This window comes from Excalfactoria chinensis, chromosome 7, assembly GCF_039878825.1.
Source record: "Excalfactoria chinensis isolate bCotChi1 chromosome 7, bCotChi1.hap2, whole genome shotgun sequence".
Classification (NCBI taxonomy): domain Eukaryota; kingdom Metazoa; phylum Chordata; class Aves; order Galliformes; family Phasianidae; genus Excalfactoria; species Excalfactoria chinensis.
The window spans coordinates 25,967,942-25,995,335 of record NC_092831.1 but is presented as its reverse complement, the minus strand read 5'-3'; the positions used below and the strand labels follow the sequence as shown (position 1 = coordinate 25,995,335).

The 27,394-nt window shown below is 46.3% G+C and overlaps 2 long non-coding RNA genes across 2 annotated transcripts in view; both read left to right on the top strand.

Moving 5' to 3' along the window:
* LOC140255118 (uncharacterized) overlaps nucleotides 1-2,103 on the top strand; it is a 56,755-nt gene extending 54,652 nt beyond the window's left edge. Inside the window, exon 3 of the long non-coding RNA XR_011904391.1 lies at nucleotides 1,998-2,103. This is a non-coding gene — a long non-coding RNA (uncharacterized lncRNA). The remainder of the gene's footprint in view (nucleotides 1-1,997) is intronic.
* A 17,261-nt stretch (nucleotides 2,104-19,364) lies between these two features.
* Nucleotides 19,365-20,237, top strand: LOC140255139 (uncharacterized). Its single transcript, XR_011904411.1, has 3 exons — nucleotides 19,365-19,508; nucleotides 19,628-19,667; nucleotides 19,933-20,237. It is a non-coding gene; the product is annotated as an uncharacterized lncRNA (long non-coding RNA).
* Nucleotides 20,238-27,394: the final 7,157 nt, after the last annotated feature.

The window sequence follows — 27,394 nt, the reverse complement described above, 5'->3', positions numbered from 1 at the left end:
GAATCATCACATTCTCTGTAGAGAAAATGAAAGTTATAAAGAAAGAATTCTTTCTGCGTTCAGAGATTACAGGAGATTATGGTGTTATCAGTAGGAGATAACTGGTATCATCAAGGGATTTGTAGGAATTAATTGAGTTTAAGCAAGTTATTACTATGAGGAGTTGCAGGGATCATCACTCATTCTTGGGAGACATTCCCACCATGAGTCTTGGTATGCTTGGTTTACATTTCCCTGCTAACAGTTTGGGTGTCACCATGTTGGACTCAGCCTAGACGGCGTCTCTACTGCTGCCCAAGTATATCTATAAGCAGACTTTAAAGGAGCTAGTTTCAAACTGAGAGCTGTAGTATCAGTCCCATCGCTGCAATGCTGAGCTTCAAAGTAAGTTTCCTGGACCACAACTGGCTGAAGCGTAGCGAGCTTTCAAAGTAAACTTGATGCAGGAGGTTGTGGATGCTCCATCCCTGGAGGCATCCAAGGCCAGGCTGGATATGGCTCTGGGCAGCTTGGTCTGGTGGTTGGTAATCCTGAACATAGCAGGGGGATTGAAACTGGATGAGCATTGTGGTCCTTTTGAACCCAGGCCATTCTATGATGCAGCTCAGACATTGCACAGTGAGTGTCTGTTTTTCCGTATCAAAAAGCTTCCGCTTTCACTGTTTGAAGCAGGAGATGCACACCATGCTTTTTCCCTACTCTGGTGTTTCCTTGACTAAGTTCAGAAAGGACAATAAGGAAGAATATCAGGTTTTCTTTCAGAGGGAGATTACGTCTTGATGTGTGTTCACGGATGGTGTCCGCAGTAAGCATCAAAATGTGGCTTTTGGGTTGTGGGATTGTTTTCCTTGGGGGACTGCTTACTCAGTGCATCTGATAACATGAAACGCAACTTGAAAGAGAACAGCATGTAAAGAACAGCATGCTACCCCATTTCTAGCTTTGGCCTGAAATATGCATACATAGAGACATTTTTTTCCAGTGAACTGTGACATCCTGACTTCATCCCAACTCCTGCTCTTGGTACAGAACACTGAATTGCTGCCCTAAACAAAGCCCGCCTTGCAAAAGAAGGAGACACCAAAGCTCTCAGTTGCATCTGAATTATGAAGTGTTAGAACTCTTTCCCAAAGCAAGCCTTCAAAGCCTTGAGCTGATCAGATAAACATTTCACTAACATTTCTGCTGGGGTTGCAAAATCCTTTCTCTCCGGAGGGCCTCAGCCTAGGGGAACGAATAAGGACAGCAGATGATGCTGAGATGTGTCTGCTGCATTTCCTGGTTGTGGGTGACAAAAAAGAAAGGATTCCCTCCTTTCTTCTCTTGAAATTAATGCTGATTTGACACACTGTTTTCTTTTTCCTTCCCCCAAATCTACTTAGATACAGCTGGAAATCTGGAGAGCCTATAAAAGCAGAAGCCTCCATTATCTCCCAGCAAGCGTAGCTATGGACACAGGGGAATGAAAGCTTCCTTTGAGAGGAAATGTGTACTATAAAAAGAAGAAATAATAACCAAAAAGTCTGTTATGTTTAGGGAAAAAAAAAAAAAATGAGGTAGATAAAAATATTATTCTCTTGCAAAATCATTTCCACATCAAGTATCAATCCAAGAAAAAGAGCCATCTGACTGCTGTAAAATCACACTCACAGGTATGTACATAGCAGAGGGCTTGCCCAAAAGTTACTTTACAACCTGGCACATCACCAGGCCTTGCAAGAGGGCATCACAGTGTCATAAAATGGTTTGAGCTGGAAGGGACCCTCAAAGGCCATCTTTCCAACTCCCCTGCAATGAACATGGACACCCAAAGGTCTATCAGGTGCTTGGGCTGCTCTTTTCCATGCTATGATTGGACTTGATGAGCTTAGAGGTCTTTTCTCACCTTTACAGTACCATGATTCTATGATTCTAAGGTGCTGTAGCTGTTATTTGGTGCAGGGCTGATACACAATGTGTGCTTATTCTTGTTTTTTCACTCCTCTTTCCTTATGCAGATATGACACACAAGCTTTTCCCTGGAATAGCCTTAGAACCAGCCAAAGCATCTGCAAATTCCTGTCCTGCAAAGTGCCAGTATGCATACCTGCATATTTCCATTTTCATGCTCTGTTTGCAGTGTATGTTTATCATAGGCCAGTGGTGTGTGATGCTGTGCTCTGGCAAGCAAAAACTGAGCAGCCTGTGTGGTTAGCTCAGTCCTGTAAGCATCTCGAAGCACAGACACTTCCTCTGGGTTTTTGGTAATGCCCCAGGACTGACACTAATAAACAACATGCTATCAGGGATCAATGCTGTTCTCTAGATTAGGGATCTACGTCTGAAAACATTTACTCAAACATTTATCCCTAAGCACATGGCCAGGCCCATGTGTTTTAAGATACTTGACTTGAAACACCGGGCAGCTGTGTTTGTTTCAGAGGGAGTCCTCAGTGAAACAGCACCAGGAGGTAGGAAAGGCAGAGGTAAAGTAGTTGTGAAATGTATGCAGCTCTCTAAGCCTCACTGGTTAATGTCATAGCAGGAGAAGATGCTCTGATGTGTCAAAACTGAGAGTCCCCATCCCTAGAGGTTGAAGAAGCATGGAGATGTGGCACTGAGGGACCTGGTTAGTGAGGATGGGTTGGGGTTGAACTTGGTGATCTTGGAGATCTTTTCCAGCCTTTATGATTCTATGAGCAGTGCAATCAACAGCGTGACTGTGAGCATGCACGGGTGGCAACTCAGCATCTCATCCCAAAGACATAACGTCCAACAGCATATGTAAAGAGTGCTCATTTTTAAGTTTCGTTTTGGTTCTGGATAGGTGAAAAATGATGCTTGTGAGAGATCTCTGCAGAAATGTGTGATGCAGCTTGTAGCCAAGTCACCAGGGCCTTCTAACCACTAATTTCTCTTGGCCAGGATCTCACCCACTGGCCTCACTTCAGCAAAGCAGTGGAGCCAGCACGTACGCTCACTTGGCCACAGGTCCCTATGACAAACAAGAACAATGTTAATAACAACTTATTAAGGAATTTTTATGACAAGCTGAAGTCATTATTGCAGATTTGAAGATGTGTTTTCTGTCTGCTTTGGTTAAATTATTTCTGATAAATCTATCAGGGCATCTCAGATATGCATTTACTTTCAATAGCACTAAGAGAAAAAAAGGGGACAATGCAAACTTCTCCAAATAACGAGAAAATGGTTTGCATGATATTTGGCCACCTTTCTTTTTTCAGCAGGCAGTACCATACAGAGGAGCACACAGTACTTGTAAATCAGATTGCTTGCCTCTGAGTCTGAAACAAGAGTGCCTGTTGGAAACATGTAAGTATGATTTCTGAAACAGGAAACAGATGTATTCAGCATTGTAACCCTCGGTGGTTTGGAGTGGGGTGGGATGTAGGGAGAGTACAATAGCTGGGGTCAGAGACACACAGTGGAGCAAAGGACTATTAACTCTGAGAGTAATAAGCAAAGTAACACTTTTCAATCAACACTGTGCTTTTCTCTGGGGGCTTCAGGGCACTCTGCATTCAGCAGCTAATTAGCCATTGACCCCTCTGCCTCTGATTCACCATCAGACCCGGAGGCAGTGGCTCAGTGGTGCGGTAAATCCTGCCGTAGGGTCCCAGACTAGATCAGGACATGATGGCTGTGTGATGCAAAATTAGACAGAAAGTCACTTTGCTGCCTCAAAAGCCTTCAGAAAAATGTGGTATTGGCAAATGTGACCCTGTGTTAGGTTCTGTCTGATTTCTGATCTTGTGCCAACCTAAATTCCATCTCGTATACTCTGATAATCTGTCAGAAGTGTGATGGTGTGAGCAGGGTGAGGATTATGTCCATGACATGGCATGGCATGGCATGTGGGGATGTAGATCTGGTTCCAATTACCAGGGACCTGAGGTCTGCAGGACCTGGAGCCACAGAACAGAGGTCACCACCTGCCATCCTCATCCAGGCATGCAGGCTCATAAAAAGAATCATTGCCACCCAAGGACAGCTGCTGAGCCACTGGCTTCCACATTGCCTAAGGCACCAAAGGCTTGTGGGTGGCCTTGGGCTTGCTTCCATCTGTGCTTTAAAGGTAAGCTGGGCTAATTGCACTCACGCGCCCTCCTGCTGAGGGCAGAATTTACACTGGCAAAAGATCTCTGGCCATAACAAGCGCTCAGGTGCACTACCCAATATTGCAGAGCTGATGAGGCTTAGTTTGGACCTGCCAGCTGCTCACTGCCTGCCCGTGTGCCCACCTAAATGGCAAACTGACAATTAAATTCATTAAACTGTTAAAAAATATGATTAAACTATAATGAAAAGGGTTGAAATTAATGCATCTTGCCTCAAAAGCGGGCCTGTTTAAAGATACAGGCACCTGGCTGCTTGCCTCACCTATCTGCCAGTGACTGAATATCCAGAGCAGCATTAGCAGGAGACAATAGGTGCTTAATTTTAGGATGGAAAGGCTGTGCCTGGGACAAGGATGTCTTCAGCTGGCACAGAGGTGGGCTGCACCAGTGCAAACCAGCAACAAAGGAAATTGGCACATCACGTTGCTTTCTTCCTCCATGCCAGCCGAGAGCAATTGGGGGAGTATCTTATTGCAATGTAGAAAAGCGGAAACAGATGCACTTTGCTTCATCGCAGCTTGAGGTTTGGGAAGGGTGTAGTAGGAGCTGCAAGGTGCCCAAGCATCAGAGCAGGGCAGCTGAGGTCACTGGGGTGGATTGCAGAGCGAGAGCTAGCTTCTGTTGAAACACCGTGTGATATTGCTGTGAGAACACAAAATAAAGCCATCACTGGAGCATTTGTTGGTCTGTTGCTAGGCAAGCAGTTCAGAAACAGTCATATTTTGCAAACTGATTCCTTCTTTTTTTGCTTTTTCTTTTTTTCCCTCAGGTCCTTGTTACGTTGACCAGGGTAAGCTGTGATTTCTATCATCATATCTGCCCTTTGCTGTGAGTGAAAACACTAACTGACTTCCCAAAACATCCAGTATTCGCTCCATTGGGTTGCTGTAAATACCTTCATCCATTGCATTTAATATTAGGCATCTGTCGGTGCAACTTGGTCGCCCCCAGCTCCTTCTCTGGGATGGTGGCCATGAATCAATCTCTGGAGAGACGCACAGATGACGACACAGCATGCTGCATCCAGAAGCCTCCTGGCACATCATCAGCCCCAGGCCTCTCCATCCAGCCTGTCTTCCCAGGAAAGCTCAGAAGTACCTTAGCGTGGCTTGCTGCAAGCTAGAGGTGAGATCAGTTCTGGCATAAACACTGGAGCAAAGATTTCCGGCCTTTCCCAGAGAGGGCTGGCCAGGAGAGCTGCTGCTTCAGTCTTCTAAATAATCCAGCCCTAAGTGGGAGCCTGAGCCACCTCTCCATGCTCCCTGCAGGACAGATATCTGGAGGTGGGATATCCATGTCACCCCAGGTTCTGAGCTGCTGGGCTCAGCAATGGCTAGGGGAATAGATGGGTTAGTTTTCAAGGCAAAGGAGGCATGAAACTTCCCGAAGTAGTGATCATCATTGCTGGAGCTGTCTTGAGAGCAGTCACACTGGTTAGCCACAAACATTAGCAGCCAACTTGTTGGTGTTGACTACTGCCCTGGGTTTCATTCAATGAGTATCAGCAGAGAAATTCAGCTCAGATTTATATCTGTCATTCGTTATCCATCCTCAGTGACTAATATCTTACAGTCTCTCCAATCAACCCAAGATGACAATCAGTTCATCCCCAAAAGAGCTCATAGGATGCACCTGAAATCACACCACTTCACTCTGCTTGCAGAGCACAACTTGTTTCTTCTCTAACTGCTCGCTCCTAGAACTTCAGTTTTCCCACAGCAGCTTGAGCACATTTTATGTCCTCCAGAGCCACAGAGAAATCCACACTGTCACACATGAAAAGAAAAAACACCCCAAAAAACAAAAAAGAAGTGCTCTTGAATGTATTAGTCTCTATAGCTCAGCTGGAAACTTATAATTTGAACCATTCCACTGGAGCAGTGATATAATGTGTGCAAAGTGCCGGAGAGGAGCCGTGCTTGGAGGCTCCTGGTGGAAAAAGAAAATTGGGATAGACAAAATCTGGCAGGAAGGAGAACATCATGAGATCAGCCCATAGAATATGCTGAGGAATACAGAAAGCGACTGAGTAAATCTGAATAACTCGGGCAGCAGTTTGCATTCATTAAGGTCCTGCTCATCGCATGTCTCCAGCTGGGAAAGTGCACGGGTGCCATGTTTATCATACCAAGCTGCTAACAAGCATCCCCTGTCCTACAGAGCAACACTGAAACATGCAGACAGGCAGGGGATGGCTGGGAGGTAATGAGGTGATGAGAGAAATTCCTTTTGAATTCATCACTTTGCTGGCTGGCCATCAAGCCATGAATCCCACAAGAAATTCCCAAACACCGTGCATGAAAGACAGGTTCCCTTACACCATGTTGTCTCCACCACGTGCTGTCTGCTGCCCCAGCTCCTGCTTCCAGAGAGGGCCCTGCTGAAGTTTAGGATCCCTGGGGTGCAGGATTTGCTGGTGATGGGAACCTGCCTTTGCCTTCTTGTGCGCACACTTGCTTCCTGCACTGAATATGTGTTCTGCAAGGGCTTTGTTGATCCCCCATCCTTCTCCTCTAGCTGGATTTCTAAGAAGCCACAGGTTGTGCAAGTTGGTGACAGCCTCTTTCCTCTTCTCCTTTATAAACCTGTGTCTCAGTCAATATCCTCCTCCCAGTCCCCGCTTTCCAGCTGTATTCCTCCCACTGAGTATCTGCATTTTGGATCACTCTCCCTCCCTGGCACTCACTATCCTACACTGAGGCTCCTTTCATTGCTTCCTCCTCAAATTTCCAAGGGCTTGATGCAACACAGGTATTGGCTTCGTGTTTCAAAGTCCATTCAGACACAAATGTGCTCACTCTTTATTTATTTATTTCTTTATTTATTTATTCTCAGGTAATTAATGAGGATGTTAAACAAAACCAGACACCAACTTTAACCTGTCCACCGCTTCCACCAGTACCTCTGCTTACCAGTGTGGAACAGCTACTATTTCTTCTCGTCCTATGGTTCTTCAGTCAGTTTGCTGTCTGGATGAAGGCTTCCACATCTTCTCCACTCTAAATGCCTCATGGACACCATGTGGAAAGGCCGATTCTTTTCCCTGCAGTGTTTCCTCTCCTTCATCTGAGGCTGTTTGTCTGTACACGTTGAAGGCAGGGCTGCCACTGATTCAGTGGGATGAGTCGTCCTCCTAAGTAAGTGTGAATAAGCAAATTCTAAAAATGAACCTACAGGCTCAGCACCCCTGCTGCTTCTTGCTCACACTACTGCTTGTATCCTGAGCTATAATTTGCCCTCAGGACGCAGCTCGTGAGGGTTCCTTCTTCCCACATAACCTCCTCTCTGTTTTATGGAGACAACAGGAGACATGGGCTGCCCTGCTGAGTTACATCCCCATCCATGGGAACAGGGCAGGTTGATCTCGGCACGTAGCAGATCTCACAGCTAGGCTTCGCATTTGGCTCCTGGCCTCTTGTTTGCTCACTTCACGCCCTTCATCCAGGTGCCACATCCTGTTTTCTCACCTTTGAATTTGTCAGATGCCTTCGGCACCTCTGGAACAAGCTGTCCCAGGGCTGTGTATCCAGCATCCATTTAGGAAAGCTGTTGAGTGCTCTCACATAGGTCAGCCTGCTGCTGGCCTCAGGACACCACTCAGTGTCACATCTCTCTGGGCCACCCACCCATAAGAGTTCCAATCACATTTGGATTGGAAGGAACCTCAGAAAAGAACTACTGCCCTGATGTTTATGTGAACCTGCTGGCAGTATGTTTTCAGACTATTAGCTGATGCTGTGGGTTGAGGTACTCGTAAATATGCCCAGCCCAGTCTGTATGTCATTATATCCAAGTGTAACTAATTAGGGCTTGTATTTAAAGTCAACAACCCCAGTTCAGGTTTCTCTTTCCCAGATGTTCCTTCAAGGATAGTGGTCCTTATGAGGGAGTTTCCTTTCTTTGAGCCTTTAGGTTTCCCATCTCTTCTTGTTTGTGAGCCCGTGGTGTTCTCCAAAGCCTGCTCTTCAAACCAGTTCAGAGAAGGCATTTATTCTGCAGTTGTTACAGCCCAAACACTTGTATTTGTGGAGTGACAGTGGGCATGTACTTAAGAGGTGGCATCTCTACCCCTGATGTTTCTGCCCCTACCAGACAGATTTCTGAGATCAGCCAATGAAGATGAATGGAATCTCTTTGGGGTATAAATTCTATTCCTGTGAAAGCAAATGGGAATTTTTCCTTTGGCTTTCATGGAATCCAGACGCGGCAAGCCATAAATATACATCTGTCACATTTCTTTCTTCATCAGGTTACTGCAGCCTTGTCCTGGGAATCAGCTTAGTGAATTCTCATTTAACCCAACGCATCCGCGAGGTACCTCAGCGAGACGGGAACGTTTCCTGTGGCTGCCGTATCCGCTTCAATATCCTTCAGAGTGAACATCACAGCCTTTAACTGTTGAAACAGGCTTTTCTTTCATGGCAGCAAACCCGCCTGGATAAGATGAGAGGGACACCATAAATATTACATAGGGTCTGAGGCATTTACTGTAAATTCAGTGGGAATTTTTCCAGCTTCCCACTGGGAGAGATTTCTTGGGAATAGAGAACTCTCTAGAGCCTGTAACAACTTCTTAAGCGATAGCAGGATTTTTGACATTCCGTATTATAGAACAGGAAGCAGAATCTTAATAGAAATACTGCACACAGTCGCCTTTAATAGGAAACAGCCTATGCAGGGCTGGAGGAATATTTAAAATATTCTTTTATTTTTAAATGAATGGATTTGAGAATGTTTTTAATGAGCTGAAGGCTCTGTGATGCTAGATACAAGGGAAAGCATGCAGGGTGATGTGTGACAGTCAACAAGAGCAACCTGCTGTGCCCTCTGCACTGGAACAGGCTGCCCATGAATGCTGTGGATGCCCCATCCCTGCAGGCATTCAAGGCCAGGCTGGATGTGGCTCTGGGCAGCCTGGTCTGCTGGCTGGCGACCCTGCACATAGCAGGGGGGGGGTGAAACTGGATGATCATTGTGGTCCTTTTCAACCCAGGCCATTCTGTGATTCTATAGGCAGAGCTGGGACATGAGGCCCAGAGAAATGCTCTGTTTGATGTGTGTTGATGAGCCTTGTGCTTGCAGATGTGCACCTCTCTTACAGCCGTGGCTTCTAGCTGTATGTAGATCCAGGCATTTTTGCCCCTTTGTGAGGGGCTGCCATGGGGCCTCCCTCAGCCTCCTCTTCTCTGGGCCGAATAAAACCAGAGGACCTCCGTCATTCTTCGTATGTTTTTCCTGACTTTCAACTGAGAGAAATTCCTTCCAACTGATGTTGCTTTTTTTAATACAAACCACAGGGTAGATGGGCTGGAATCAAACCCAGCTTTAAGGTAATTTGTGGCTGCTTTTTGGAGTCTGAGTGAAGAACAGGGCTTGGACTTCTCCTTCCCCGCAAGCAAGCGGCTGGTGAGTAAGGCTTGTGAGTAAACCTCATCAGATGTCTGTGCAAAACAACCTTTCCTCCGCCCCGTCTGAAAGCAGACAGCGTGATCCACAGAAAGCAGAGGGCTCTGCAGAGCAGGGCAGCCCCATGCAGCCCTTGGCACTGCACTCACCTCCAGGCACTGACCGGAATCCCCGCTCCTTGCCTCACCCTTGTTCCACTTCCAGATTTAAATGGGGAATCGTGATTCCAGCAAATGAAAGTCACCTCTGTGCCCGGAAGGTACTGTTTACAATTGGGGTTGCACTGGAAAGTGCACTCGCTTGCTGAAAAGGCAACTAAAAGGGGCCAGATATGGACGGACAGAAATGTTGTCCTGGAAGTTTGCTCCTGTGGTCATCCCCAAAGTCCCTGGGACTGACAGATTGGGTTTGTAGCCATTTCCAGGCAGAGCAGTTGGGGATAATAACTAAACTGAAACTGAGATATGGATGTGAGCTATTGAAAGAATTTTTTATTTTTTTTTTTAATATATATTTTTTTTCTTTTTGGTGCTCAGAATTCAGGTTCAGACAAACCTCATTCCCAGAGCTGCAGTGGAGGGACTCACAGAATCTATCACAGAATGGCCTGGGTTGAAAAGGACCACAATGATCATCTGGTTTCAACCCCCTGCTATGTGCAGGGTCACCAACCAACAGACCGGGCAGCCCAGAGCCACATCCAGCCTGGCCTTGAATGCCTGCAGGGATGGGGCATCCACAGCCTCCTTGGGCAACCTGTGCCAGTGCGTCACCACTCTCTGAGTGAAAAACTTCTTCCTAAGATCCAACTTAAACCTCCCCTGCCTCAGTTTAAAACCATTCCCTGTTGTGCTATCACTATCCACCCTTGTAAACAGCTGTTGCCCCTCCTGCTTATACGCTCCCTTGAACGTATTAGACTGACTCCAGCTGAAAACATTGCTATGAAAGTGATGCTATGCCATTTCCTACAGGCCACCTTTAACCACAGCTCTAGGATGTCCCTGGGCTTGGGACCCAGCAGACACAGCTTTCATCCCCAGTTCTGCTCCTGGCTTTGTGTGTGGCTGTGAGAAGCCATTTCCCAGCTGCCTGCCTCAGTTTCCCCCGTGTAATAAGTATTTCAGGCTTTGTTGTCTTGTGCCTATTTCTCACCCCTCACTTTGCATTGCAGACTGTGCAGAGACCAAGGTAGCTGTAAAGCAGAGCAGAGGAAAGCCTATTTAACCTTAATAACGCTTTGTGGCCTCTATCCTGAGGCATATTTAAAAGGCTAGGTTTTCATAAGGTGAGTAACAAGGTGAAAATTGTCTCCTATTACACTCTGCCAAGCCCAGCCCTCCCCACATAGTACCAGAAGGATCCCCCCCTTTAAATTTCAGCATTAAATTCAACTCATTAAAAACTCTTGGTTAAGCTTCCTGCTTCAAGCTGTAATTTTAGACCCTCTGTGGGTATAAATAGACACAAACACACAATGCAGTTATGCTGACTGACACGTACCGGGAATGGGGCCCAAACGTTTATTTCTTCTCTTCACCTCCACTGTCTGCCTTTGGAACACAGACACACTTGTACAGACTGAGACACAGCAGACGGTTGGGGAACTTAATCCCCTGCAAAACCTTCAGGTTTCAGGCTAACGTGGAAACTGATCTGCAGGTTTACTGCTTAAATCTAGATAGGAAATAAAACGCCCATAACAGAGCTGTTGTGCAGACCTTCAGCAGCATTACCAGAGTCTGAATATTAGCGTGGTGACCCACCAGAAACACTGCGAGTTTATCATTCCTTCTCCGTGACTGTGTATACAGTGTTTGGAGGAGGGGAGCTTTTTCCATTTTCTTTTCTTTTTTTTTCCCTTTTAAAAAGAAGAATAATTATAACCAGGCAGACTAAAGGGGAACTCATCTCCCTCCAGTCCATCTCGAATGACTCAGCTCTGCAGTGGGGATCTGAGACCAGGGATGAGGACATGAATGCATTTCTCAGCCATTTCTCAAGGGACAGCCCTGCTGCTCCTTGCTCCCAGCCCGCAGCTCTGCACCCCAGACAGGGCCATGCTAAGCTTTCCTTTCCCCTTCCCCCAAGAAAAATGACTGTTAGACAAACAGCTTCTTGTGGAGAAGCTTCCTTTTTCATGGACATTCCTGGAGGAGGAGGGATACCCCAAAAGCTACGTTGGATGCAAATATTTGACAGTGCTTTAATAGAGGGGAAAACACACAAACACATCCATTTTCACTGGATTTGAGTGCTTGAGCATGTTTTCTCACAGCAATAATCTAAGATTAACTATAGGTGATTTCCACAACTGGTAAGGCTTTTCCTAAGGCTTGTCCTGAACTCACAGTGTGAATTCTTAGCATAGTCACCCCCCTTCCCAAGCCTTAAATCTCTCTCCAAGAAGTGTGTCCGAGGGAATCATCCCCACAAGGCAGCAAGAGAAAAAGGAGGGGGAATTTTCTCACATTCCTTTGAAATCTATGTTGGAACATTTCCATAGGAAAGAAAAGTGCTTACGCAGCATTAGTGACTGTACATGTGCTTTGGATTGTGTGAAACACTATCTGCTTTTTCTCAGCAGGGTCCTGATCCGCCACGAGGGAGGCAGACAGATCGACAGAGGCAGACAGTGATGGTGATGTGCTGCAGAGCCCCTCCAAGAGCCCTTTCCCAGGGCTCCCCACAAGAGATGTCCCCACAACCTGCATTTGTTGGTTCAGGTGGGCAGGGGGAGGAGGAGATGCTCCTCCTGGGGCTCAGAGGACTTGTGAAAGCAAAGTGTTTGGGGTATAAAGTCTTTGCTGAGAAGATGGAAGTGGCTTCATGCTGCTCAGTCTGGTTTAGAGCTTTGGATCTCCAGTCCTGCCCTGCCTTCCAGGAGTTAAATTCTCAGACAGCTCCGTGCCTTTCCTGGAAAGGAAGAAATTCTCTCCTCTTCTGTGCACGTGTGTAAGTTGAGAAAGAGACTGGGTAAAGGCAGCCACACTACTGCTGTACACACCAGCCCACATATCACCTTGTCATTGCTCCTGGCAGGATCTGAGCCTGAAGGCACCAGATAGAGGACGCAAAAGCTCCCTCATGCTCTAGAGGAAATGAATTGCTATGTGGAGCAAGGGGTGGTTTCCAGAAGACAACAGGGCGAGCACCAGGCTGGCACTGGGCTTCATCCCCCCCGTTGCCCACAGAAATGAGTGGACCTATGTGAGTGAGGAGGCCGCTTGCTGAGAGCAGGGTAAGGCAGGGTAAGCGCTGGGAACATGTATTAGGGTTAATGTTAATCATTACAGCCCAGCAGCGCTGCTGACAGCTGCTGCATTTCAAGCTGGATCCTCACCCTAGGCTGATATCTCAAGTACCCCTGAACTCATCTTGGCTGAAAACTAGCCAGGGTCTGGTAAAACAGCAATCTAGAGACAGCTTCCAGTCTCCTGAATCAGCATTCTGAAGGCTTGACACGCTGAGTTACTCGCCTTCCTTCTCCTGAGGCATCTGTGTATACATACAGATATAAAATGCACACACAGATATGTGTTAGTACACACACCCGCCTCTATGAAATGTCAGCCAAAACATAATTCAAAGATTTCTCGGCCTGGTTCAAATGCTGTTAAGCTTCAGAAATTACAGCTCCCTTCAGGAGTGGGTAAGAGCTGACACAAAGCAGCAATAACCCAAAATTTCCCAGCTGTTGTGTCTGGCCTTTTGAAAAGAGGAATTCCTTGCCTCGGAGACCGAAACCTTACTCTTTCCATTCAGCATTGCCTGAGGGCGCTAGCATTAAAAGTATGTGTGAAAAAGGATTTATGGTGAGCAAGGTCCTTGTAGCAACAACATTATTTTTTCGGAGACTTGAGTAGGTGGATGCTAGAGAGAAAGGGAGTAACCATTGCTACCTCTGTTTTCCTTCCCAGGGCTTGCAAAGAAACACCTTTTGTTCCAGAGCCCACAGGCCCTATAATATTAGCAGAGATGGCTCATGGCTCTTCCTGTGTTGGCCAGGTTGGCTGCAGTCAGGGCTAAAAGGATTACGAAGCAGAAGAAGGTCATCGCAGCAGAGCTCTATGGGATGACAAGGTATGGTGTTGGCCTTGGCCTGTTTTACCTGAGTTCTCATGGGCTGGTGCCAGCGGGGGTGGGAAACTCATATCACCAAAGCTGGATCAAGAGTGGAAGCTATTCCTTCCACAGGACCTAAGACAGGTAATGTCCTATGGGGAGCATCCCCAGCCAGGACCACAGGAGGTGCTTAGCAGCATGAAGTACCTACAAAATGTTCCACTAAGCCCCAGTCTGCCTTCCATACATCCTCGGGGGAGACTCTCAAGCTGCCTCCACAAACAGGACGTGCTTGTAGGTTTTAGCACTCCACTTGAAGAATACACATTTTTCCTGTATCATTCTTGTAGCCCGATTGGAAATGCATGGTTTGAACTGAAGCTTCAAGTAAAAAGCCAAAAAGCACACGGTGCTGCTGCAGGGGTTGATTACATGTCATATCTCATCTGGAGGATATAGAAGCTGAGATCTTTTAAGACAGCATGAGTTTCCTCTAGTTTATAACTCCACTGCAGCTATTCCCAGGGCAGCCTGAACCTGCGTAGCTTTTTGACCTAGAAGTGTTGCCTACATGGCTTGTGATATTGTCTGTAGCTCAGAAGGTTGTTTGTAATTTGCCTTCAGTTGCACAAAGGATGCTGCACAGATTTACACAAAAGCAAGTCTGCAGGAGCGTGGAGCTCCCCTCCTGTCAGTCTCCCCCACAGCAATCCACATCTTCCCTCCATCTGAGGAGGGAACACGCAGCTATTTTGAAGTCATCTCCTATTGTTCACAGAGCGCTTTGATGGCAGAAATCAAACTATGTACTTGTAGCGCTTAACTGCTGCAAATGTGAAATGTTGGTGTCTATTCTGGCTCTAAGAAACCACTTAACAGTGCAACTTTAATCATTTGGCATAAGCTATTAGCAACTCCATCAGGGTGTCTGTAAGCAAACCTTATGATCATCTCCATTGCTTGCCATCATTTTCTTTTGACCATTAGTAATTCATATCTACAGCATGTGTACAATGTCCAGCACCCATTTCTTGTTTGAACCACCCAGAGATTCATCATGCAGATAGGAAGAAAGATTCCCTAGTGTATCCTATACCAAGAGCAGCTTGGATTTTTCAGTTGATAACTATTTCCAGTAACTGGTAAGGCAGTGTAAGTGGAGACACAGCTGGCAATATTGTAATTATAGTTATATTCCATGATGTTTAATTTAAATTAACTTATTTTCTTTTCCAGCCTGAGTAATGTTGCCATGTTATTTTTATCATGCAGTCCTGTGGCTTCTAAACTAAGACCCACAGAACCCCACAGGCTGACTGTCCCAGAGCTTTACCAGGCTACATACTCAAAGAGGCTAGCTGGTGGGATGCTGGTGGGATTCTCAGTAACCCACTGCCATGGGGTTTGGCATGCTAGATGTGTACCCTGGTGTGATGGCTCTTGCTGCATGGTAGTCCCGTGTACACAACAATTAAAAAGCATTTTGGAGCTGCTTACCTACTTCATCCTTGCGCTCAAAGGCACAAGGCTTTGTCAATAATGTACATAAAATTAACCCTAAAGCATGGCCCTGGAGAAATAAGTGTTTAAATGGACTGGAAAGAGCTAAACCCTGCTCTCACAGTAAGTAAAGGCAGTCTTGCCATTGTTTTATGACGCTGGAAAAGGTTCAGAGCATCCTATGATGGCTTCTCTGGGTTGTGGGAGTCATAATTAGGGTTTCTATTGCTGTTCTTTGAGTCACAGCTTGCTCCAGGTGTGTAAAATTCAAGCACAAGTTCCCCTAATTTCCAATACTTTGCCCATCACAACATGCTTGGGATGTTTTTTTAGGGGAAAGCAAGGCTAAGTTCTGTACCTACTGCTGAGAAAAGAAATCTGGCTGTGAAGTTTTTCCTCTTTCTTTCTTCAAGCTGACAGTCATCACTGCTGCTGTCCAGACCCACACAAAGGAAAGGGCAAAAGATTCCCTTTGAGACCAGCTCGCCTGCCATGTGGGGGCTTGTTAATCAGGCTGCAGATTAACAATCAGGCATTTAAAAGCACTATCATATTTCTCCCCACGTCCCAGTTCTAGGAGCCTGGTAGTGGTAATGATAGTCTGAAGCCCTGGCTTCAGTTCCTTTCTAATTTAAAGATTAGATACCAGCTGTACTGCAAACCTTTTCCTGTTTCCTCTGGCCAAATCTTGAAGAAAAACCCAGAGTCGTGACCTCAAATGAAATCCCCAGCCCCTGACAAGTTGATGGCATCTTCCTCTGCTTCAGGGAAACTGTTACATGGGTGATTTCCCAGGTTTTCTTTTAGGCCATCATAATGCCGTTAATCAGAGGACCTGTCTTTAAGGATCTGTCCCATGAAAAGTTTCATGTTTTTCAGAAGAAAAAAATACTATTTTAATTCAGAAAGAGTTCGGGCAGCTTGAGACATCACTGTTTCAGCACTTATAAAGTCACCTCTCCTTGCCTCCAGAGCTGCAAATGACACGTTTACAGCTAAAGCCCCAGCAGTAAGGGGCTTGTGGCTCAGGTCGAGTCATTTAACACTTCTTAGGCTCTGTGCAAGCTGAGCCTTCACTTCATTCAACACTTTAATGCTGCTGAAACCACCAGGTCTCTCTGCAATAGATTTCCTATCAAAACTATTTACTTTACTGGATCACTCTGTTCCCAAATATACACTCATTTAAAATTGCTGGAAGAAGTTTGGCTAGGCTTGCTCTGAGCTGGACCTTTGCTCCCCCACAGGGTTCATGAACCTTCACAGCTCTCTAGGTGAACTCAGCCTGACTTTCCCATATATAACCAAATCCCAGCCCAGGTCCTTCTCATTCGGTTTCATGTTTCACCCCAGGCATTTTTTCACAGCTCTGGTTTTAAAGACCTGAGCACAGGATGGATGCGGGGCTCCCACAGTCATAGCAATAGTCGTGATGGTCGTTGTGTGTCTCATTTGTTGTATCTGAGACGTATTTCCCTGTAGCCAAATCTGGGAGTCCTTGGGATGTGAATTAGTAGCACGGCAGGAGTGTTTATGGTTCATATGCTAAAATAATTCCTCTAAGATTTGATTTACTCCAAACCTCACACTCTTTCTGTTTGGTCTGAGGCACTGCAAGTTAGCAGAAGTACCCAAAAATGATGAGGGAGGAAGCTCAGTTTGTTCTGCAATGACCACAAAAGGGCAAAGACTTTGGCTAGAAATGTACACTATAATGCATAGTGTCTGAAGTCTGCCAGAAAGTCTGAATTAGACGATTCTCTCATGCTGTTTCCTTATAAGAGGCCAAAGAGGCGGTGCTTTATGTCAAGAAGCATGACTCAATCCTCAGAGGAGGGCACTCAAATGGAAAACAGATCGAAGGAGGGCTCTGAAGGCTGTGCTGCTGCAGGTCCTGTCCCTTGAAGTGAAAAGCAGAGGAAGGGAGGAAAAATGGGATCGGTAACAAACGATGTGATGGCAGAGTGTCAATCACAGTGGAAATTCATCCTGGCCCTGTATTACAGTGGAGCTGGGAGTGCTTTGCAGTGAAGGCTGCGTCAGCACTTGGTTTAACTTATATACTGATTCATTCACTGCCCTTTGGGCTGAGGCTGATTTTTCTAGGAGTTAACCTGGCAACAGTTCTCATTGTGTATTCTTAGCTAGCGTGTAGCTTGCAAGTTGTTTAACCTCTCACCCCTGCAGCATCAGTCCCGGCTTATCCAACCACAGCACGGCTCTCCTGGCGTGGCCGGGGATGTGAGCCTGGAATGCAGGCTCGGCAGCAAAGGTGAGGGTTTGCACAAAGCTCTCCATCCTCTGAAATCACCTGCATCACATCCCCATCATGTCGTCAGCCTGCAAGAAACAGTGGGTGTTCTGAGGGAGTTCCCAGCCCTTCTGACCTCGAGCATCATTTGGGCTAAAGGGAGTGGTGGGGCAGAGAGTCACGACTACAAGCAGTGAAATTGTCCTGGCTAATTAGTTACTGCCTGCCAGAAAAGCAGGCATAAATGCATCTTTTTCATCCAATTCTATAGCAGAGTAAAATGTGAAAGCTTAAAATCCCCGTCTTTGTAATGGGACATGAATGCAGCCAGCATGCCTGGTGGGTGATGGCTCATAAAGCCATGATAACTTGATCAGACCATGCTGAGAGAACGGAGGGCAATAAATTGCTCAAATGAGATGCTGTTCTCCCAGGAGCTCTAACACAGCTCAGCTAGAAAACTATGGCATCACTTGCCATGGTGTAAGGTCTCCTGCTTGCAGCAGTCTCTGTGCCTAACATTTGGAGTGTGGTAAATATGCCACCAGTTCTGAAAACGTCTCCTGGGACCGATATAGAAGGGAGAGAAGGACTTTTCATCAATTACAAACTTGTGATAATAACCAACAAAGCTCAGGATTAAATGTTCGGCTTGTACAGTGCAGGCCCTGGGCGTATAGCAGGGAAAGTGGTAATGCTTGCTAAGAATACATCATTATTTGGAACCTAAAGCTGACTGCAAGGACGTGCAGGAGGATCTTCTGGCACTCCAGGGATACTCAAGATGACAGCAGAAGATATTTGATTTTAACAAATGCAGAGCGAAGCACCAAGGAGAAAGCAGCCCAGCCACAAGCACACACAGTTATCACTGCTCTGGGAAGTTGGTTGGATCTGACTTCTGCAAACACCGGCTTAGTGCTCAATAGAGAACAAAAGGCAGGACTTACTGCAAGCAAACAGCACAGAAAACACTCTGTAAATCCCTGGTGTAGGGATTTTATGTGCAGGCCCACTCATTCATCTTTCCTCGTGAAGGATGCAGTAAAAAGGAAGGGATGGAGGAGGAAAACATGTAAAGGAATAAGCACCTTGAAGGGACGTGAGAGAGAAAAGAATATGTGATCGCGCGGGAGAGACAGGAAGAGAAATGAGAAACATAATGCAGTGCCATTGATATCCCCTTGGTCTGACATCCCAGCATGCTATCCTATGCACAAGCAGTGAGGTCACACGTTTGGGCTCACAGGTTTGAAAGCAGTGAGCTCAAAGCACATTTCAGTCAGGGGGAAGAGAGGAGGAAAACGTTTGGCCCTGCTCAGAGACAAGGGGGAGGAGAGGATGAGCTGGGCAGGAGCCCACATGTGCTCAAATGAGAGTGTCTGATATTTCCCAGACGTTTCTCTGCAAGGAGTAAGGCCTGGCTAAGGCTGGCTGAGCTGCTGCAGCTCTCATTTCAGAATAAAAGCCCAGCTCTCCCCAAAATCTACATGCTTGGCATAGGAGACAGGGAAGCAAGCTTGCATGAGCAAGTACTGAGTATGGGAACACTGTTGCTTAGCCTGGGCAGAAGGATCTGTGACCTTGTGCTGGAGGGAAGCCAGCTCAGAGATGCTCTTGGCATGAGGCAGGCAGCTTCTACTGTTGCTCCAGGGCAACAACCAACCAAATGGGACAGCACCCATGTTATCAGGAGTGTCACAACTTGGAGTCACTGTACTGAAAGCCTGGTTGCATGCAAGGAGCTGTAATTATCCCTCCCAGCAAAGGGAAGGAGCAGCAGGCTGCCAGCAGCACGTAGGGAGCATGGGGTTGCTCTGACCCATGTATGAGTCAGGCTGCCCTAAAAAGGCCTGTCTACAGACAGCAAGCTTGAGACTGCCCTGGGTGACCCTAACAGCAAATGGGGGCTGTGGCATTCCTGGAGAGGCAGATGGTTCAAAAGCTGTGCTCCTGAGGCTCTTTGGGCTGACAACACCTGCCATAGCTGCTAAATTGCAGTTGATGCAGCTGCGTTAAATCTCACTCTGCCCCACACTCCTTCTCCACCACCCAGTTAAATAGCTCATTTGAGGAGAGCAGGTCTCTAGGCTTGCATGCTGCCTGTTCCCAGGAACAAAATGAAGAAATCAGTGTCCCCAGCAGTGTGGCCTTTCATCATTACAGAGGTACTGTAAGAGCTGTAATTTATTACAGTTATTTATCATTTTACAGTTGTTTTCCTTGTGTTGGGGCTCAGCAGCTGCTGTGCAAGTATTATTTTTGTTTTGTGCTGCTCTTCTTGCAGGGGGTTGTCCATTGCTCTTCGGACTGATGGGGAACTGTTGGTAATGAAGTGGCAAATACCTTCATCAGGCAGCTGGGTGGTATAAGGAGGATGCCCAGGGGACTGTGTGGTGGAATTTATTGCATAGTAATGCACAGTATATGTATATATATGTATTTCTGGTGGGTTGTATGAGGGTTCAGAGTGAGAGACTAAAGCATATTGGAGCACCTGCTTATCTTTGGTCTGACTCCACAAAGGTTTCAGCTGTGGAGTCCTGGGGTGTACAGGTATGTGTGACTGCTTTTGTATTTTTTTTTTCTCAGTTGCTGTCACTTTGGGTCTGTACCATGAGAGGAACAAGGTGTGTGACTTTGTGTGACTCAGCTTTCCCACGTTCTCCATGCAGAGGTGTGTCAGTGCCAACAAGGTGGAAAAAGACCCCAGAGAAAGGGGCTGACTGGTGTGGGTGTCAGCGAGAACCAGCCACCAAGAGAGGGGAGTATCTTCTGGAAGAGGAAGTTTTCAGCAGGATTTAAGAGGAAATAAAAGGAACCCTTGAGAACTCCTACATCATATAAAGCTGTAAGTCTGGTAGGAGAGAGAAATGAGCTCAAAGATACTGAGGTGATGAATCACATTAAGGAGATGGAAAAAGTTGCTTGGAGTGGCAAGCCCTTCAAGATTGTGTAGATTGCCTGACTTCTCTTAACAAATAAATAAATAACATAAAGTATATTTAGGAATAATAAAAAAGCATCACAGCTGCTTTTTGCAGGGAGTTCCTATGTCAGGAAGTAATGAGACCTTGCTGCCTGATTGATAAAACACACACAGGGTTGGAGTAAAGAGGTTTCTTCTGTTGTAGTCTTCAGGGCATCACTGCACTCTGTAATATAGATGTATATATATACAAAAACCTCACTCTGCTGACTCACGCTCTGCTCTCTGGAAAGTGCAGCCCTCTTGGCAGCCCCCCTTCCTTCCCACCCTCTGTCCCTGGCATTTTTGCCTTTGACAGCACTTTCCCAGTTCCTCCCCCCGACTCCTTCCTTCTCCACTCAAACTGCATCCTAAAGAGTACAGCTTGTTGAAGGCAGCGTTTTGTCTCCACTGATACTATTGGGAACAGATGGAAGATTGCAGAAAAGCATGCCAGCAAGGCTGGGGAAAACGTTAAAGTATCTATAGCTGACCATGCACGGTTGTCTTGCACACATCTATCCATATGCAAAGCAGACCTGGCTGCTATTTCCCAAATTACTCCTGGAAGGCAACTGCAAAAAGAGTTAGGTTTAGAACAGTGGATGCTGCAGACTTTAATTTCAGAGCTTAACAATGCAACTTAGAACATATGGTTCTACATTTCCTAAACAATACTATTTTCTTTTTCCTATTGAGCTCATTATGCCCCATCCCTGGAGGTGTTCAAGGCCAGGTTGGATGGGGCCCTGGGCAGTCTGGTCTGGTGGTATTACATGTGGAGGTTGGTGGTCCTGTGTGCAGCAGGGAGGTTGGAGCTTGGTGATCCTTGAGGTCCCTTCCAACTCAAGCCATTCTGTGATTCATATTTTTACTTGAGTTATGTTAGTAAGGCTAAGGCTAACCTGTCCTAATGGTTGATAAATCCAGACCTCTGAGAGTTTTCCACTTTCAAAGCTTGGTTTGTTTTGGTGTTGCATCCTTGAAACGTCATTTGCTCAGGGCAGGCAAGAATGTCAGAACCAAGTTGTGTTTCTTCCCATCCATCATCTGTCTGGGCTTCATTGTCTATTCCAGGCTATGATTGCTGTTTCCAAAACAGCAAGCCCCTCGCCGGGCAGGAATTCCCAGTGCCTCAAACATTTCTGCTGGGAAACAATGGGATGGATAAGTGGCTAAGGGGGGACCCTTATATATGTGGTGTTATTAATACAGGGCTTTGCTTAAAAAATTAAAACTAAAAATGCCGCAATAACGCTTCCCTTTATAATTTTACCATGCATTCTTTGTTTTATGATACATTGTTCCTGCTCATAACCCTTAGCATCCAGTATTTATGCTGACAGCTTCAGATATGATTCAGATATATGGGTACACCCCATGAGTCTGTCCCCTCGTGCTTGGATGCAAGTGTTGAGGACAGGCACCATTTTGTTTTGCTCTGCTTCATACAATGCTTGGCAGAAGGAAAGGGAAGGGCATATTGGCTCTCCACCAGGCCTCCAAAGTGCTAAAATAACACAAAACTCACAATAAATCTAAAGTTTTTATTATTGTCTGACACTCCACAGCTTATTTTGGCTCTGGGCACCTGCAAATTTGGACAAAAAAGTGAAAACTTGTCAATGGAAGCACCCAACTTCAGTCTGTTTAGCAAGACAGTGACTATGAATCATTGCGCCTTGTAGAGAAGGACACAGGATTTCCTGGAAATGAGTCCAGGAGCTGTTTGATCTTCAATTGCTGTTCTGTTTTTGTTTTCTAAGCAGCAGTAACATCATTTTAGGATACAAACAGACCATATTTTGCCTCGTCCTTGAAGTGATTCATTAATTGCTTCTGACATGAATTAATTACTGCTTGTGTGTAGTTACAGGGGTAGTGCCATCTCTGTTTTACCTACTACGTTCTTTCTAGTCGTGCATTTGTGTTACTGGTCTCTTGATAATGGGATGTCCAAATGGATGCAATGGAACACAACCATCAAGTTTCTACAGGGCTGAGAAATGCAAAATAATTACTCTTTCATGACTAAGAGAAGCCCCAAGGGCTGGCTTCAAAAAAGGGTGCCTTGTTTTTCTTGAGGACTGGATCCCTGCTTGCCCTATACACCGTAAGCCATGTTGTAATGTTAGGATAGGACTTGCAGGGCTGAGTTTATGGCCTAAAGCTTAAGACAGTTTTGTTTTGTTGTAGCTTATGGAGAAATAAACGGCCTGTCCACTTGATTACTGAGATCTCACTGATGGAGCTGTGGGTGGTTTAATCTGAAAGGTTTGTGTAGGTTTCAGGTTGCTACAGCATGACATGTCTCTGTCCCCAACCTCCCCATTCTTTAACTAGAGGTGCTTCTGGTGTATCTGATGGCGTGTTTTGTACCTTGAGCTAGGTACCCACCTTTGGGTCCCAAGCACACCTCTGGTCCATATGCAGCCCTATCTGTGTGACTGGCTATGTAGGACTGGAGAGAGCTGCTTTGCTGTGGGTGGGTTGTATGTAGGGCAGTGAAGAAGAAAGTGAGCAGCGAGGAAGGGGTAACCTGGCTCCCATCTGGAACTCATTTTAGAGCCTTGCTTCAAACTCTCTACCTGGCTCCTCTAGTCTGTCCTATACCCTCATGTCCTTTTATCAGATTGTTGTGCTTAATGATGTGTGCATCTGTGGGATTATTCGTTTATTCATATTCATTCCCCCTCACTGCATGACTGAGTACAATCTGATTTTAGTGCTGGGTGATGAGCTCAAGCTGAGCTTGCTACCAAACAGTGTCTGAAGTGTTTCTTACACCCAGGTAAACTGCATGTCAGACAAATGCATCCACTGTGAATAGTAAAACCCCTCCTCCCTTCTACTCCTTGCAGATCTCCTTTGGCCCTCTACATCCACAGTTCTTTTGATGCTTTCTCTCGATGAATGTGGTGAGTGCTCCACACCAACATGGGGCTGAACTGAGCTCTTTGCATGTACGAACACCCACGCATCTTTTTTTGGTTTGGATTTGTTGGTTTGTGTTTTGTTTTGTTTTTTTAATACGATCTGAGAACTGATATGCAGAAAGAAGCAAGGCATGGCTGTTTGCCACTGTGGGTGATTTGTGTGATCCTCCATGGGACCGCAGGGAGATCCAGGAGAGATGTGCAGCTTGTGCTGGACACCCAGCCATGGGGCTAGGCCAATGCTATCAGTACAAGCCTTGCTGATCAGTGCCTATCAGCCCATCCTCCTTGCTGTGTCCAGAGAGAGCTGACTTCAGCTTGCCCTTTAGGCAAGATGATTATGCAGCATCAGCTGATGTCATGATCTCATTCCCAAATGCTTTTCCACATGCTGGAGATGGGTTTAGCAGGTAAGGGAGAGCTGGCAACTGTCATGGTTTGCACAACAAAAAGACGCCTCTGCTCTATTGAGCTGCTTCTGGCTCCTTTGACTCAGATCTCCCATGGGCTTAGCGAGTGATGCTGATATTTTTACATCCTCTTCCTGGCTTTAAACCCACTGTGTGGATTATTAACGCTGGCTTCGCTACCTGAGCGTGGGATAAAGCTAGCCAAAAGGGTCACAGAACTGAAAGCATTACAGAATTTCACAGCCCCTTAGGTCCAAAGGTTGCTAACTCTCCTCCGTGTGTGGGATGGAAGAGTATCTGAAGGAGTCAAAGAGCTGTGTGTTTGGGTTTGACCCTGCTGCTGTCTCACAGGTCTCTTGGCAGAGGGCCTGAGCCTTGCTAATAGAGGCTGTGACCCAGCTGTCCTCCACAAGAGGTGTGCGTGTTGCCAGCAGTCAATGCAGTGTCAGCCTCTGGTTGTGAGCCCTTGAATGCTGAAGTCCTGGGAGCTGCATAGCAGATAGCAGTGGCCTTTCTGTGCTGCCCTTTCCTCCTCTCCATCACTCCTCCTCTGCTTTGCAAAACTGGCCTCGGGTCATGGACCGGCTGTGCGTATTAACACAGCAATGGGAGTCCATGGCCAAACACTGAGGTGATCCCTGTGTGACACTGGGGTCTATTGCCCAGTTCAGGATGTCATCCTTGTATCTATCCTGACCTCCCAGTAGCACATACAGAATGTGAGGAGTCTCTTGGAGCATCCCAGGTGGCATTTGGCACTTCGTGCTGCTGTCCCAGATGGGCAGCACTAATTCAGCCAGCTGCAGTCCTCCCAGGCTGTGCGTGGGGTGTGTGTGCATTGTGGGGCTGGGGGTCGGTCCGGTGTTTGCTTGGGAAGAGCCTCTCCCATTCATCACTCTGGAAAAAATGCAGTTTGCTTCCTGAAGCAGCATTATTGCTGCTCTCTAGGGAAGGCTGAGCATGAAGGGCTGTCGACAAGTAGGAATGCTGATATGATCCTCCTCTTCTTCCTCCTGGGGAAAAACGTGGCCATGGGCAAGGGCCTGGCTTTGGGTGAGGACATTCTGCTGAGCTGGCTTGTTGTGTGGTTGGGAAGGGATGGGATGATCCCTCTGTATCCAGCTGCCAAACTTTATGGCCTCGGCCCACCTTCATAGGCAATGCTGTGCTCTAAGAGCTCTGCTCTTAGCCCAGCACAGCTGGAGGCACGTGAGCAACCACTGGCTGATCCCACAGCTGTTCCTAATAACGTCCTCTTAAGAGAGTCCACTTTTAAGTGATTCTTGTCCAAGCGTGCACGCTAAACCCAGGCTACAGCTGCTCTGGAGATGCTGGCTGTGCTTACTGCTGCTTTCCCTGTAGATGCAGAGGCATTGGAGACAAAAGGCTTGCAATTCAGCTTGCAGAAGTTGATAGGTAAAGCTTTGAGTTTCCTCATGTGTTACTGCAATGTGTAAAATCAGGTGAAGAAATAGCTTATGTAACCCTTGTTAATAGTTTATTTGCGTGTAAACTCCTTTCTAGGAACCTGGCCCCCCTGCAGCATTTCTAGGTTTGACTGCTGGTTTAGGGGCAGCAGAAAATGGGGAGATAATGTTTAATTCCTCTTCATGGCAGTTTTCCTGGGTTAACCTACTCAATTATCCTTCCCTTACAAAATATGAAGGGTAATAAAAGCTTTGTACTGCTTCAGAGGCTGTTAGGGTCTGTGCCAGTAGATGCTACTGTGAATGACAGGCTGTATGCGTGCCTGCAGTAGCCATCTGACAGGTCCCTTTAAGGACCTGATTCCAGTCCTGACCTAGTGGAACCAATCAGTCTGATGAGAGTGCCATCAAGGGGTTATGATGTGAATCAATAAACTGTTAATATTGACTTATCAGGCTTTGGTGAGACTGGAAATGCAGATGAAGGTACCGTGTGAATCACAGGAGCCCAGGCTTAAAGTACAGTATTGCAGAACAGCGCTTCCATTGGGAGTGCAACCAAGAAACAACAAGGAACTCATCTCTTGACAAATAGCTGCCTGGGTGTTCTTGTTTCTATACACAGATTTCCGTATGCAAGAGATGTGGGCAGTTCCCACTTCATCTGTCTTTGCAGTTGAATTCGTGTACAAACAATATAAATTCCGGATGTGTTATTGCATGGCAATAAAATGAGTGGGATTTTGCAATGCGTTAGGATCCTTGAAACTAAGATAAGCAATCCTTACACTTTGAGGAGCATGTTCTGTGCTGATGGAGATAGAAATTAACGTCATTTCTCCTGACTTTTGCTGTCTGCATCTTAATTTATCTACAGCAGTTTCAATAGGGCTGTGTGTGCTTCTAGAATATCTTGCTGCCCCTCCTTTTTCTTTCAGTTTCTTTAAAGAAAGTGAATGTCCCGCGTTTCAGTAACAAAACGTTGAGAAGCACCTCGAGTTCAGGGAGAATCAGTGTGTTATAGAATCCACACCTCGCCAGCACACCCACGGACCCCTTGTGATAAGGGTGGCTGGCAGTGTGTGTTTTGAGTCACCAAAACTCACATTGGTGGGCTTCAGTCTTGAGAATACTGTGGGCTTTCTATGGGGCATGTCTGCCTAGAGCCAAGCTTCTACGTGTCCATTGTGAAACTAAAGATGTTGGTGGGAGGGAAACAATATGAGCCTTGCTTTTCATACGTTTGGGCAAGATGTGCGAAGTGAGAAACGTTATTGTTGTTCTTGGCCGATTCTTCTGTTCTATTTCCAGTGTGTAATTCTTGCTCTGTATTTTTCTCCTCTGTCTATGCTATGCAGATGATATCATGTCAGATTAAATGAGAATATGAGGAAAAAATTAGTCAGCTGAGTAGGAAATCGTACATCTCCCCCTTAGTAACCTTTTGGGTCAAATTCCTTCACGATCATCAAGGTTGAAACTGGCTTTCAGCAATATGCACTCTTAACACTATTCTGAAGATGATTAGGTTGTGCTGTTGTTAATACTGGGAAGAGATGCAGTGGGAAAACTGGCTGAAGAGCATCATTTTAGATGCTGTATTGAGGGATGTGGTTTAGCGAGAACTCTTGTTGATAGGTGGACGGTTGGACTGGATGATCTTGTAGGTCTTTTCCAACCTTGGCAAAGGCTTTTTAAAAAAAAAAAAAGGAAAAAAAGAAAAAAGATCCAGGAATGAGAAACTTCAGGCTTTTCCCCTGCTTTCAAAACTGAAATTAAGCCAAGCGATGCATTTTTTTCCCCTTGTGTTTCTTTTTATTTTCAGCTGATCTGTCTCCTGAAGCAATTCCATGTCTTGAGGTCATCCTAAGGGTGCAGATCCTTGTGCTCTCTCTCCTCCAGTGACCTCTCTGGCCTGGTGGGCCTGCATCTGAAAAGTGTTAGGAAGAGCAAGGAGCAGGGATAGCTTGTCCCTGTGCCAGGCTGTGCTTTTCTCATCACTGCCAGCATCTCCAGCTGTGCTTTGGAGCTTGCAGACATGTATCGTGCTGCTGATTCTCCGCTGAAGTCAGAGGCTTTGGAAGCTTGACCTCGTATGTCAGGTTCCAGATTTCAATTCTGAGAGACTTTATATGATATCTCGGGGATTTTGGAGCACCTGACGAGATGGCATTCATGCTCTGATTGAAGGCTTTTCTCAATGGAAGCTGAGTTCATAGTTTCTCGGCTAGGCTGGGAGGTGGAACCACCTCCTACAAGTGCCAGCCTCCATGTAGAGTGCCAGACAGTGGCTGGACTGCCTTAAAGGACTGT